Here is a 13,453-nt window from a genome sequence, read left to right as displayed (position 1 = left end):
TCCATTGACAGGATAAATAGGATTGGGGACAGGGGACATCCCTGTCGTGTCCCGTTTTGGATGTTAAAGGGGGTGGACAGCATGCCATTCGCTTTCACTTTGGCACTGGGTTGTGTATATAATTGGAGGATACGCGTTATCATTTTCGATCCGAATCCTATTGCTACTAGCGTCTCTTTTAGGAATGCCCAATTAATGCGATCAAACGCTTTCTCCGCGTCTGTGGCTATCAAGATCGTGGGGATGTTGTGTGATTTGGCATAAGTAGTTAATGTTAGGGCTCTAATAATATTGTCCCTTGCTTCCCTCCCCGGGACAAATCCCACTTGGTCTGAATGAATGAGTTGTAATAATACTTTATTTATCCGGTTGGCTAGTATTTTGCCTAATATCTTGATATCGGAGTTTAGGAGGGATATAGGTCTGTAGCTGCTTGGTTCAGTGAGTGGTTTGTTGGGCTTAGGTATAACTGATATATGCGCTAATAGCATTTCGCGTGGGAGGTGATGATTATCATCCAGTGCTTGGAACAATTTTAGTAGATGTGGAGCTAATATATGTTTGAATGCTTTATAGTATGAATTAGTAAAACCATCCGGCCCAGGGCTTTTACCTGACGGTAAATGTTGGATTGCTGTTAGGATCTCTGTTATAGTGATGGGTGATTCCAGTTCCTCCCTGTTAACATTCGGCAGCTGTGGTAAGTTTGCCTGTCTAATGTATTCTTTCATGTGTTCTTGGTGTTCAGCAGTGTTGTTAGTGTCTAAGTTATAGAGTGCTTCGTAGTAAGAGCCAAAATGGTTAGCTATGTGTTTGCTATCTACGACCTCCACTCCCTCTGTTGTTACTAGTTTGTGTATTTGTGACGATACCTTTTGGTTTCTTAACATTTTAGCAAGTAGCGCTCCTGTCCTATTTCCTTCATAATAATACATCTTTTTAATTCCAAGGGCTTTCCTCTGTGCCTCTTTAGTTAAGACTGCATTTAGTTCCTTTATGGTTTCTGTTAGTTGTTTGAAGGATGTTGAGTCCTTTGGGTTATTTTTATGGGTTATTTCTAATTGTCTCATCGTTTCCGTCAGCATGTTAGTCCTGTCATTGTAAGTTTTTCGTCTGTATGCTGTGTGTTTAATGCACTCTCCACGTAATACCGCTTTGTGGGCTTCCCACAAAGTGGCAGGTGTTATGTCTTGTGTCGCATTATGGCGAAAATATTCTTTTAGTGATTTAGTCAGGGCTTCCAATGTGGCTGGGTGTCTCAATAATGAGTCATCCATCCTCCATATAAAAGGGGTGACTGGGTGGTGCGGCCACTGTAGGGTTACTAGGACGGCTGAATGGTCCGACCAAGGGGTCGGTAGTATATCTGAATCTCTTACTAAGGACATGTGGTTTCTATCTACCATTATGTAGTCTATTCGTGTATATATAGACCATGGGTGAGAGAAGAAGGTGTAGTTTTTTTGTCTTGGATGTTGTATGCGCCATACATCAAGTGTACTTAGCTGTGCAAGGCAATTATATACTGCATTAGGCGGTCTAGATCCAGGTGTAGCCCTGCCTGTAGAGGTGTCCAATGCTGTATCTAGCGCTACATTCAAATCACCTCCTAGTATTAACATGCCTTTCCTGTGTGTTGTGACTAACTTTGATAAGTGTTGATAAAATTTGTGTCTGCCACTGTTTGGCGCATATACATTTACTAAAGTCACTGGTCTATTGAACAGTGTTCCTACGAGAATCATTATACGCCCTTCTTTGTCTGAGGTCTTATTCAGTAGAGTGAAATGTATGTTTCGGTGAAAAAGGATTCCTACCCCATTTCTTTTTGCCGCAGTGTGTGAGTTAAAATACCCTACTGGGTGGTCTCTGGATTTGAATGTTGGAGCTGCTGAAGCTAAAAAGTGAGTTTCCTGTATGAAAATAATGGAATCTTTATGTTTCCTGAAGGTTCTAAGGGCTATAGAACGTTTGGTAGGTGAGTTGAGTCCCTTTGTGTTTTGCGTGATAATTGATATAACTGGGTCAGCCATCTATATATACTAGGTTATACTTGCGCTTTTGTTTAATGATATCATATCTTATCCTATGTTTACAAACCATGTCCTGTGCCAGACCTGTGTAGTGTATTGAAATGAGAGAGAGTACCTGATCAGTATCCAGATGTTCCTTATGAGGAGATGGTGAGTATTGCCCTGAAGAGTCGCAGCAGACGAACTTAAAAAAAAAAAATACAAGAAAATTAACATTTATAAACAAGTAGAAAAATAATGGTAACATTTTACCAATCATCATTACTAGTTCCCGAACTCCTCCCAACCGCCCGACCCACAGCCCTTCACTAACGTTATTAGGTGTTAGAGTTCCCTGTTATAGGGAAGTTCTGGGGGAAAGTGAGAGGGGGGAAAAGTGGAAACAAGAAAAGGCGGAAGGAGAAAAGTGGAGAAAGGGGGTAAGGGGTTGAAAGGCAGTAAATTTGCCAGTAATATACCAGACGGCCAGCCCCCCGGGGGAGGGGGTGGTAATAAGGGCTTTGTTTGAGGATAGTGGAATATGTCCCATGTATCTTTCTCTGACTAGGCTGTGCTATACTATACCACATAAGAGTGTCCATTGGTTTTCACCCAAAAAAAAAAAAAAGTGTCCAGATCTTATCAGGTGGTCTATGTTTCTGCGTTCTCTTCACTATCACCTGCCACCTGGCCATTTTTCCTTTTCTTGGGTATTGTCACCCATTTTGGACGCTGAGGGTGTGGTGGGAGAGTTGCTCTTTGTTCATCTTTGTTGTCCCGTAATTTTGGCAAGGAAGGTTGAGGGATTTCCAGGTGTTTGCAGAATTGGTCAATATCCTCAGGTTCTTTATATACATACGTTTTATCGTCCTTGACCACTTTTATTGAAAAAGGGAAGCCCCATCTGTATGGGATCCCTAGCTCAGTCAGATGCAGAGTGAGGTATCGTGCCTCTTTGCGTTTTGCAAGTGTCATTGGGCTTAGATCTGCATATATTTGAAGCCTGTCCTCGCCGAATGTAATGGATGGCCTTTTCCTTGCTGCTTGTAGAATCCTCTCCTTATCTGTAAACTTGTGGCAACAAAGGACAATGTCCCGTGGTGGTGCTGTGTCTGAAGGCTTCGCCCTAAGGGCTCTATGTATTCTGTCTATAGTGACTGTGTCGTTATTGCCTGATTCTAGCAGAAACCGGAACAAATTCTGAGCATAAGATTGCAGTTGTGCAGGGAGAATTTTTTCTGGCACCCCTCTGATACGGAGATTTTGGCGTCGGCCTCTATTGTCTAAATCTTCAAGTTGTGCCTGTAGCTGAAGAATAGTGGAATTTTGTTGCTGCAATTCTAAGGCCATTGTGTCTGTCGTCATGACAGTTTCCTCTGTCTGTTCCTCTAATTGTTATACTCTATTTCCCAGTGCATTTATGTCTCTCTTGATGTCTGCCAATCCATCTTTAATGGCTTTGTTAACCTGTAACATAAATGTGTTCAAATCTTGTTTAGTAGGAAGAGAGCAGAGGTCCACTTTTGTTATGGGTGAATTGCTTCCATCTGAAGACTGTGTTCTCTCTTGCATATCGACTTCAGTGTGAGTATATGGTGGTTCTAAATCTCCCCCTGTGTCAGTCAATTTGAAGAATGAGTTAAGTTTCCCTACTCCTGGGGTTGCCGGTTTTTGTTTGTCGTTTTTGTTTTTATTCCTGGCCGCCATGATAGCGTGTCTGCGATTATTTTGTGGTATAGCGTGTTTGGGGTTCTCTTTTGGCTTGTTCTGTAGCCTTGTCAAGCTGTATTATGTTCAGATAAAGTCTTAGGTTGTACTTCAGGGATGTTTATGTAAGGCACTCTGTTCTGTTTCGGCGTAGTGTGTAAGTGACGTACCTCTTATGGTGTCTTTGCAGGAACCGTTATGGTGTACCCTGTGTTCCAAGCTTTGTGCGCTCAGATTCTGTGGGTCTTTATGGCGTCTTGTGTCGTCTTGCTTAGCGAGAGTGATCGTGCACCGCTTATGTCCAGCTTGTCGCCATGCGTTGTCCGCCTGCAGCTCTGTTGTTCCAACTTTAGGTAGGCTTTTCTGTTCCCAGCTAGGCCCCGTTCTCTGCCGCTACAGATAAAAGGGCATTTCTGCCTGATGACACGACTGTCACTGTGGTCGCTTGCCTCCTGTTCTAGTCAGGATTCGTTTTGATGCCCTTTAGCTTAATTGCATAAGATTTTCCCCCAGGTTGGGCCCCTATCTGGCTGATCACTATCGGAGCTCTAAAACTTTGCGACCATGCTCTTCCTTGGTCGGCTCCGCCCCCCCAGAGGTGTAGGTTTTAATCAGTAGAATACATTCTTTGTCTTCCTGGTACTTCTGCACCAGTTGAAGGAGTGTTTTCTATAATTAATAATGTATGGTCAGAAGACAGGGGTCAAATGTTGGAAGCTACAGTCAGGGGTCTTTTGATGGTTAAAATAAATTTGCCTTTAAGCTGTTTAGAGTTTTATGAAAAAATTAAAAGAAACAAACAATTTCTCAGAAAAGTTGTTTCAAGTGAAAAATATGGAAGTACTAGTGATTGAATAAAATATTACCTGTCAAGAAAAATATGTTGAATCACCACATCTGGGCCTCAAATTCACCAAACAGATATATTTCACTTTGATTTTATTGTTATGGTTTTATTTTTCTGTTAACAAAAGCGAGAGTGTATTGCATTGCATTTTCGATTATTAAGTCATTTTATCTATGGGATGCATAGAGACACATCCTAAGGATGATTTTGCAAGTTCTTAATGTTGCACTAAGTGTTTTTTTTTTGTTTTACATTACCTCCTGACTAATAAAATGTTATTTTGAAAAAAAGAGTTTAGTTTCTTATTTTTAACTGCCAAATTTATCTTTAACTTAAAAATTAGTTCCGGTCGGCAAATGCCCCACCCTTGGCCACACCCCTGACCACACCCCCGCTGGCACTGCGCCAGGTGGTCCCAGTTTCACCTCTAAAAATTATGGTAAGCCTAGCTAAAGGTATTTAATAAATATGAGAATTTATCTCTAAAGAAATCTGTGTGCAGTGATCCCTTTCTTTAAAATGACAGTATCACATGCCACTTTGATCTTGTCTATAATTCTAGTATAAAAAACCAAGTAGCCCTAGAAGCTGGGTGATAACGGCTCTAGGAAAACTCTAAAATAGTGCAGATTTGCCACTGATGGAGAGACAAGAACCCACCTCATAGAAAGACCAGTGACATACAGGAAAAGTCACTAGTCATTAAGAGGTTAAATGAAAAATGGTTAATCTAGGTTATAAAGTTAACTATAAAAACTTATAGGGAAAACATAATTTATGTAAGAACTTACCTGATAAAGTCATTTCTTTCATATTGGCAAGAGTCCATGAGCTAGTGACGTATGGGATATACAATCCTACCAGGAGGGACAAAGTTTCCCAAACCTCAAAAAGCCTATAAATACACCTCTCACCACACCCACAATTCAGTTTAATGAGTAGCCAAGTAGTGGGGAGAAAAAGAAAGGAGTAAAAGGCATCAACAAAGGAATTTGGAAATAATTGTGCTTTATACAAAAAATCATAACCACCATAAAAAGGGTGGGCCTCATGGACTCTTGCCAATATGAAAGGTGAATTTATCAGGTTAGTTCCTTACATAAATTATGTTTTCTTTCATGTAATTGGCAAGAGTCCATGAGCTAGTGACGTATGGGATAGAAATACCCAAAATGTGGAACTCCACGGAAGAGTCACTAGAGAGGGAGGGATGAAATAATAACAGCTATTTTCCACTGAAAAAAATTAATCCACAACCCAAACTATAAGTTTATTTTCAAAATGAAAAGAAAAAACTTAAACATAAGCAGAGGAATCAAACTGAAACAGCTGCCTAAAAAACTTTTCTACCAAAAACTGCTTTCGAAGAAGCAAATACATAAAAACGGTAGAATTTAGTAAATGTACGCAAAGAAGACCAAGTTGATGCTTTGTAAATCTGATCAACTGAAACTTTATTCTTAAAAGCCCACGAAGTGGAGACTGATCTAGTAGAATGAGCTGTAATTCTCTAAAGCAGGGCCTTTCCTAGGACCAGAAAAGATAAAGACTAGAAGTCTTCCTGAAATCTTTAGTAGCTTCAACATAGTACTTCAAAGCTCTTACCACATCCAAAGAATGTAAGGATCTCTCCAAAGAATTCTTAGGATTAGGACACAAAGAAGGGACAAGAATTTCTCTATTAATATTGTTAGAATTTACAACCTTAGGTAGAAATTTAAATGAAGTCCGCAAAACTGCCTTATCCTGATGGAAAGTCAGAAAAGGAGATTCACAAGAAACAGCAGATCATTCGGAAACTCTTCTAGCAGAAGAGATGGCCAAAAGGAACAACACTTTCCAAGAAAGTAGTTTAATGTCCAAAGAATTCATAGGCTCAAACGGAGGAGCCAGTAAAGCCTTCAGAACCAAATTAAGACTCCAAGGAGGAGAGATTGATTAATGACAGGCTTGATATACCAAAGCCTGTACAAAACAGTTAATATCAGGAAGCTTAGCAATCTTTCTGTGAAATAAAACAGAAAGAGCAGAGATTTGTCCCTTCAAAGAACTTGCAGACAAACCCTTATCCAAACCATCCTGAATAAACTGTAAAATTCTAGGAAATCTAAAAGAATGCCAGGAGAATTTATGAGAAGAACACCATGAAATATAAGTCTTCCAAACCTGATAATAAATCTTCCTAGAAACAGATTTACGAGTCTGTAACATAGTATTAAAGGGACAGTCCAGTCCAAAAAAAACTTTCATGATTTAAATAGGGCATGCAATTTTAAACAACTTCCCAATTTACTTTTATCACCAATTTTGCTTTGTTCTCTTGGTATTCTTAGTTGAAAGCTAAACCTAGGAGGTTCATATGCTAATTTCTTAGACCTTGAAGACTGCCTCTAATCTGAATACATTTTGACCACTAGAGGGCATTAGTTCACATGTTTCATATAGATAACATTGAGCTCATGCACGTAAAGTGACCTAGGAGTGAGCACTGATTGGCTAAACTGCATGTCTGTCAAATGAACTGAAATAAGGGGGCAGTCAGCAGAGGCTTAGACACAAGATAATTACAGAGGTAAAACATGTATTATTATAACTGTGTTGGATATGCAAAACTGGGGAATGGGTAATAAAGGGATTATCTTTCTTTTTAAACAACAAAAATTCTGGTGTTGACTGTCCCTTTAATCACTGAGTCAGAGAAACCTCTATGACTAAGCACAAGGCGTTCAATTTCCATACCTTCAAATAATTAATGATTTGAGATCCTGAGGGAAAAACGGTCCTTGAGACAGAAGGTCTGGCCTTAATGGAAGTAACCAAGGTTGGCAACTGGACATCCAAACAAGATCTGCATACCAAAACCTGTGAGGCCATGCTGGAGCTACCAGCAACACAAACTATTGTTCCATGATGATCTTGGAAATCACTCTTGGAAGAAGAGCCAGAGGCGGGAAGATATAAGCAGGTAGGTAAAACCAAGGAACTGCAAACGCATCCATCGCTTCTGTCTGAGGATCCCTGGACCTGGACAGGTACCTGGGTAGTTTCTTGTTTAGATGAGAAGCCATCAGATATATTTCTGGAAGACCCCACATCTGAACAATCTGAGAAAACACATCTGGATGGAGCAACCACTCCCCCGGATGTAAAGTCTGACGGCTGAGATAATCCGCTTCCCAATTGTCTACATCTGGGATATGAACCGCAGAAATTAGACAAGAGCTGGATTCCGCCCAAGCAAGTATCCAAGATACTTCTTTCATAGCTTGGGGACTGAGAGTCCCACCTTGATGATTGACATATATCACTGCTGTGATATTGTCTGTCTGAAAACAAATGAACAGTTCTCTCTTCAACCGAGGCCAAACCTGAAGAATCCTGAAAATAGCACAGAGTTCTAAAATATTGATTGGTAACCTTGCCTCTTGAGGTTTCCAAACCTCTAATGCTGTCAGGGATCCCCAGACTGCTCCCCAACCTGAAAGACTTGCATCTGTTGTAATCACAGTCCAGGTTGGACGGACAAAAGTAGCCCCTTGAACTATATGATGGTGATCTAACCACCAAGTCAGAGAGAGTCGAACAGTGGGATTTGAGGATATTAACTGTGATATCTTTGTATAATCCCTGCACCATTGGTTCGGCATACAAAGCTGGAGAGGTCTCATATGAAAACGAGCAAAGGGGATCGCGTCCGATGCTGCAGTCATGAGAACTAAAACTTCCATGCACATAGCTACTGAAGGGAATGATTGAGACTGAAGGTTCTGACAAGCTGAAACTAATCTTATTAGTCTCTTGTCTGTTAGAGATAGAGTCATGGACACTGAATCTATCTGGAAACCTAAAAAGGTGACCCTTGTCTGAGGAATCAAGAAACTTTTTGGTAAATTGATCCTCCAGCCATGTCTTTGAAGAAACACCACTAGTTGATTTGTGTGAGATTCTGCAGAATGTAAAGACTGAGCTAGTACCAAGATATTGTCCAAATAAGGAAACACCACAATACCCTGTTCTCCGATTACAGAGAGAAGGGCACAAGAACCTTTGAAAAGATTCTTGGAGCTGTTGCTAGGCCAAATGAAAGAGCAACAAATTGGTAATGCTTGTCTAGAAAAGAGAATCTCAGAAACTGATAATGATCTGGATGAATCGGAATATGAAGATATGCATCCTGCAAGTCTATTGTAGACATATAATGCCCTTGCTAAACAAAAGGCAGAATAGTCCTTATAGTCACCATTTTGAAAGTTAGTACTTTTACATAATGATTCAAAATTTTCAGATCCAGAACTGGCCTGAATGAATTTTCCTTCTTTGGGACAATTAATAGATTTGAATAAAACCCCAGACCCTGTTCCTGAAACGGAACTGGTATGATTACCCCTGAAAGTTCCAGGTCTGAAACACACTTCAGACAAGCTTGAGCCTTTACTGGATTTGCTAGGATGCGTGAGAGAAAAAAAATCTTCTCACAGGAGGTCTTACTCTGAATCCTATTCAGTACCCTTGAGAGACAATACTCTGAATCCATTGATTCTGGACAGAATCTGCCCAAATGTTTTGGAAAAATCTTAATCTGCCCCCTACCAGCTGAACTGGAATGAGGGCTGCACCTTTATGCAGACTTGGGGGCTGGCTTTGGTTTCTTAAATGGTCTTAAATGGTCTGGACTTATTCCAACTTGAAGAAGGTTTAAAATTGGAACCAGATTCTTTGGGGGAAGGATTAGATTTCTGTTCCTTATTTTGTCAAAAAGAACAGAAATGTTTAGAAGCTTTAGGTCTACCCTTAGGTCTTTTATCCTGAGGCAAAAAAAACTTGCTTCCCCCCAGTGACAGTTGAAATAATTGAATCCAACTGAGAACCAAACAACTTATTACCTTGGAAAGAAAGATAGTAATCTAGACTTAGATACCATGTCAGCATTCCAATATTTGAGCCACAAAGCTCTTCTAGCTAAAGACATAGAATTAACATCACTTTTTATGATATCAAAAATAGCATCACAGATAAAATGATTAGCATGCTTTTCCTGTTGCACTAAACTTTCCCACCAAAAAGTTGATGCAGCTGCAACATCAGCCATAGAAATGGCAGGCCTGAGAAGATAGCCAGAATATAAATAATCTTTCCTTAGATAAGATTCAAGTTTCCTATCTAAATGGTCTTTAAAAGAAGTACTATCTTCCATAGGAATAGTAGTACGTTTAGCAAGAGTAGAAATAGCCCCATCAACTTTGGGGACCTTTTCCCAAAACTCTAATCTAACTGCTGGCAACGAATATGATTTTTTAAACCTTGAATAAGGGATAAAAGAAGTACCAGGCCTATTCCATTCCTTAGAAATCATTTCAGAAATAGCATCAGGAACTGGAAAAACCTCTGGAGTAACCACAGGAGGTTTATAAACAGAATTTAAACGTTTACTAGTTTTATTATCAAGAGGACTAGTTTCCTCAATATCCAATGTAATCAACACCTCTTTTAACAAGGAAGAATATACTCCATTTTAAATAAATAAGTAGATTTGTCAGTGTCAATATCTGAGGAAGGATCTTCTGAATCAGATAGATCATCAGGAGGAGGATAATTCAGTATGTTGTTAGTCATTTACAATTTCATCAATATTATGAGAAGTTTTAAAAGACCTTTTACGTTTATTAGAAGGCGGGATAGCAGACAAAGCCTTCTGAATTGCATCAGCAACAAAATCTTTTATATTCCTAGGTATATCATGTACATTAGATGTTGAAGGAATAACAGGCATAGTACTATTAGTGATGGACACATTTTCTGCGTGTAAAAGCTTATCATGACAACTATTACATACCACAGCTGAAGCTATAATCTCCACAAATTTACAACAAATGCACTTAGCTTTGGTAGAACTGCTATCAGGCAGCAGGGTTCCAACAGTGGCTTCTGAGACAGGATCAGATTGAGAAATCTTGCAAATGTAAGATAGAAAAAAAACATATAAAGCAAAATTGATCAATTTCCTTATATGGCAGTTTCAGGAATGGGAAAAAATGCAGCATATCCCTCTGACATAGAAAAGGGCAAGAGGCATGTAGGAATGGGGTTTTAAATAATGAAATTATTTGGCGCCAAGTATAACACACAACGGCGCCAAGAATGAGGCACAATGTAACTGAAAATTTTTTTGGCACAAACATCCGGAAATGACACACTCGCGTCATTGATGACGCAACCTTGTGCAAGGAACTCAGCATCAACTAAGACCCCGGAAATGACTTTGCGTTATCGGACGTACTTCCGCGATAAAAAAATTTTGCGCCAAGAATGACGCAATAAACGTTGCCATTTTGCGCCCTTGTGAGCCTAATTTTGCCCGCAATATTTAATGAAAAAAGCAGTCAATTTGAAAACAAAGACTAAACCCCAGGTAAGAAAAATATTTTCCATAAATATGTTTTTCCTCAAATATGAAACTGACAGTCTGCAAAAAAGGAAATATACATAAACCTGTCTCATGGCAAATAAGTGTACAATACATATATTTAGAACTTTATATTAATGCATAAAGTGCCAAACCATAGCTGAGAGCGTCTTAAGTAACAAAAACATACTTACCGAAAGACACCCATCCACAAATAGCAGATAGCCAAACCAGTACTGAAACAGTTATCAGTAGAGGTAATGGAATATGAGAGTATATCATCAATCTGAATAAGGGAGGTAGGAGATAAATATCTACGACCAATAACAGAGAACCTATGAAATCAATCTCCCGTGAGGAAAACCATTGCATTCAATAGGTGATACTCCCTTCACATCCCCCTGACAATCACTGTACTCTGAGAGGAACTGGGCTTCAAAATGCTGAGAAGCGCATATCAACGTAGAAATCTTAGCACAAACTTACTTCACCACCTCCATAGGAGGCAAAGTTTGTAAAAACTGAATTGTGGGTTTGGTGAGGGGTGTATTTATAGGCATTTTGAGGTTTGGGAAACTTTGCCCCTCCTGGTAGGATTGTATATCCCATACGTCACTAGCTCATGGACACTTGCCAATTACATGAAAGAAATATAGGATTGTGGTTGGCTGAGACCTAAAAATCTGTTTCTTATTGGGTAACAGGAACAATCCCCACAAATGTATTATAGGACAGACCTCCTCAAGCTTGAAAATATGGTTTTGTTTTGTTATAAAATGCTATAAATTAGAGCTGAAACAACTAACTGGCATAATCGATAATAATCGATTATGAAAATAGTTGTCAACGAATCTCATAATCGATTAGTTGGTTTGCAATTAGTTGGTCTGTGCACAACACCAGCTGCTTCACTCCAATTAGCTCCTGCACATGGTATTGTGCTTTATGGTTATGTCCTTAGCCTAAAGGACATCTACAGACATTTTACTTTTCCCTTTCTCAGGACACTACAAGTTTCTTTTTAGTTTACAACTACTCCTGTCTTATGTGCAACCCAGAAATAAAATAGGAGTCATACTTTGTATTGTTTATATCAGGTGACTTGGGACTATGTTTGCATGATATAGTGCTGAGCTTGTTATTTACACCTAGCCCTAGATTAATGGCATTTGTTATATGAATTTGTCACTATTGCCTGTTCTCTATAGATCAGTGGTCTCAAAGTACAGGCCCCAGGGCCAAATGCGGCCCTCAAGATAGTTTCATCTGACCCTCCCTTGTTTAATAGATAAACCATTACTTTGAGCTGTCAATTTTATTTAGGGTTCTAAGAGGTGTAACTAGTTGATATTGTATATAGGCACTCACAAGACAAATATAAAGACAAAGCATCCAGTGTAGACTCCTACCACACACTGTTTTGGATAAAGGCACTTTTTATGCTGCTATACAGTACAAAGATGATCACTTCACTTGGTACTCACAAGATAAATATACAACTGTGTATGTCTATTGTGGGCTACAACTCCCACTATTCATTACTACTTTGATAAATGTCACTTCCATTTCCTAGTATATCCAGTTTCGGAGTACTTATTCAGTTCAAGCAGCCCCCATGGGGAAAGAACACTTGGCCAGTGGCCCCCAGATACTTTGAGTTTGATATCACTGCTATGGATAAAAGTTTAAGGCTGTGTCCTGTTAGTGATAGCAAGTCTTTAGTCCTTTTGCCTTTTTTATTTTAATATTTTTAATTAATTGGAATATGTACCAAATTTAACCTCTGTAAGTATATATCGGCTATTTTAAGTGGACTAGATATTGTTTCCCCTAACCTTATAGCTGGTTGTTTACCATTGCATATAGATATTCAAGATAATTTTATGTCAGAATGAAGACCAGGCTTACTTTGTTAAAGGGACACTGAACCCAAAAATTTTCTTTCATGATTCCGATAAGAGCATGCAATTTTAAGAAACTTTCTAATTTACTCCTATTATCAATTTTTCTTCGTTCTCTTGCTATCTTTATTTGAAAAAACAGAATTTATGCTTACCTGAAAAATTTCTCTCTCTTGTGATGTATCGAGTCCATGGAAGTCTACAGGAAGTGGCAAAGAGAGCATCCACAGCAGAGCTGTCTATATAGCTCCTCCCTTAGCTCCCCCACCAGTCATTCGACCGAAGGCTAGGAAGAAAAAGGAGAAACTATAGGGTGCAGTGGTGACTGAAGTTTTTTAATTAAAAATATACTACCTGTCTTAAACAGACAGGGCGGGCCGTGGACTCAATACATCACAAGAGAAAGAAATTTATCAGGTAAGCATGAATTCTGTTTTCTCTTGCAAGATGTATCGAGTCCACGGATTCATGCATACTTGTGGGATACCAATAACAAAGCTTTAGGACACGGATGAAGGGAGGGACAAGACAGGTACCCTAAACGGAAGGCACCACTGCTTGTAAAACCTTTCTCCCAAAAATA

General features: G+C 39.3%; 1 protein-coding gene across 1 annotated transcript in view; it reads right to left on the bottom strand.

The window, feature by feature from the left end:
* Window positions 1–2,419, bottom strand: part of LOC128660019 (oocyte zinc finger protein XlCOF6-like) — a 41,110-nt gene extending 38,691 nt beyond the window's left edge. The window contains exon 1 of the mRNA XM_053713620.1: window positions 2,149–2,419. The gene's annotated coding sequence lies outside the window, so the exon portion shown is untranslated. The remainder of the gene's footprint in view (window positions 1–2,148) is intronic.
* Between the last annotated feature and the right edge of the window lie 11,034 nt (window positions 2,420–13,453).

This window comes from Bombina bombina, chromosome 5 (genome assembly GCF_027579735.1).
Source record: "Bombina bombina isolate aBomBom1 chromosome 5, aBomBom1.pri, whole genome shotgun sequence".
Classification (NCBI taxonomy): Eukaryota; Metazoa; Chordata; class Amphibia; order Anura; family Bombinatoridae; genus Bombina; species Bombina bombina.
Note: the sequence above shows the minus strand (reverse complement) of the source record. Positions and strands in the feature narration are given on the sequence as shown.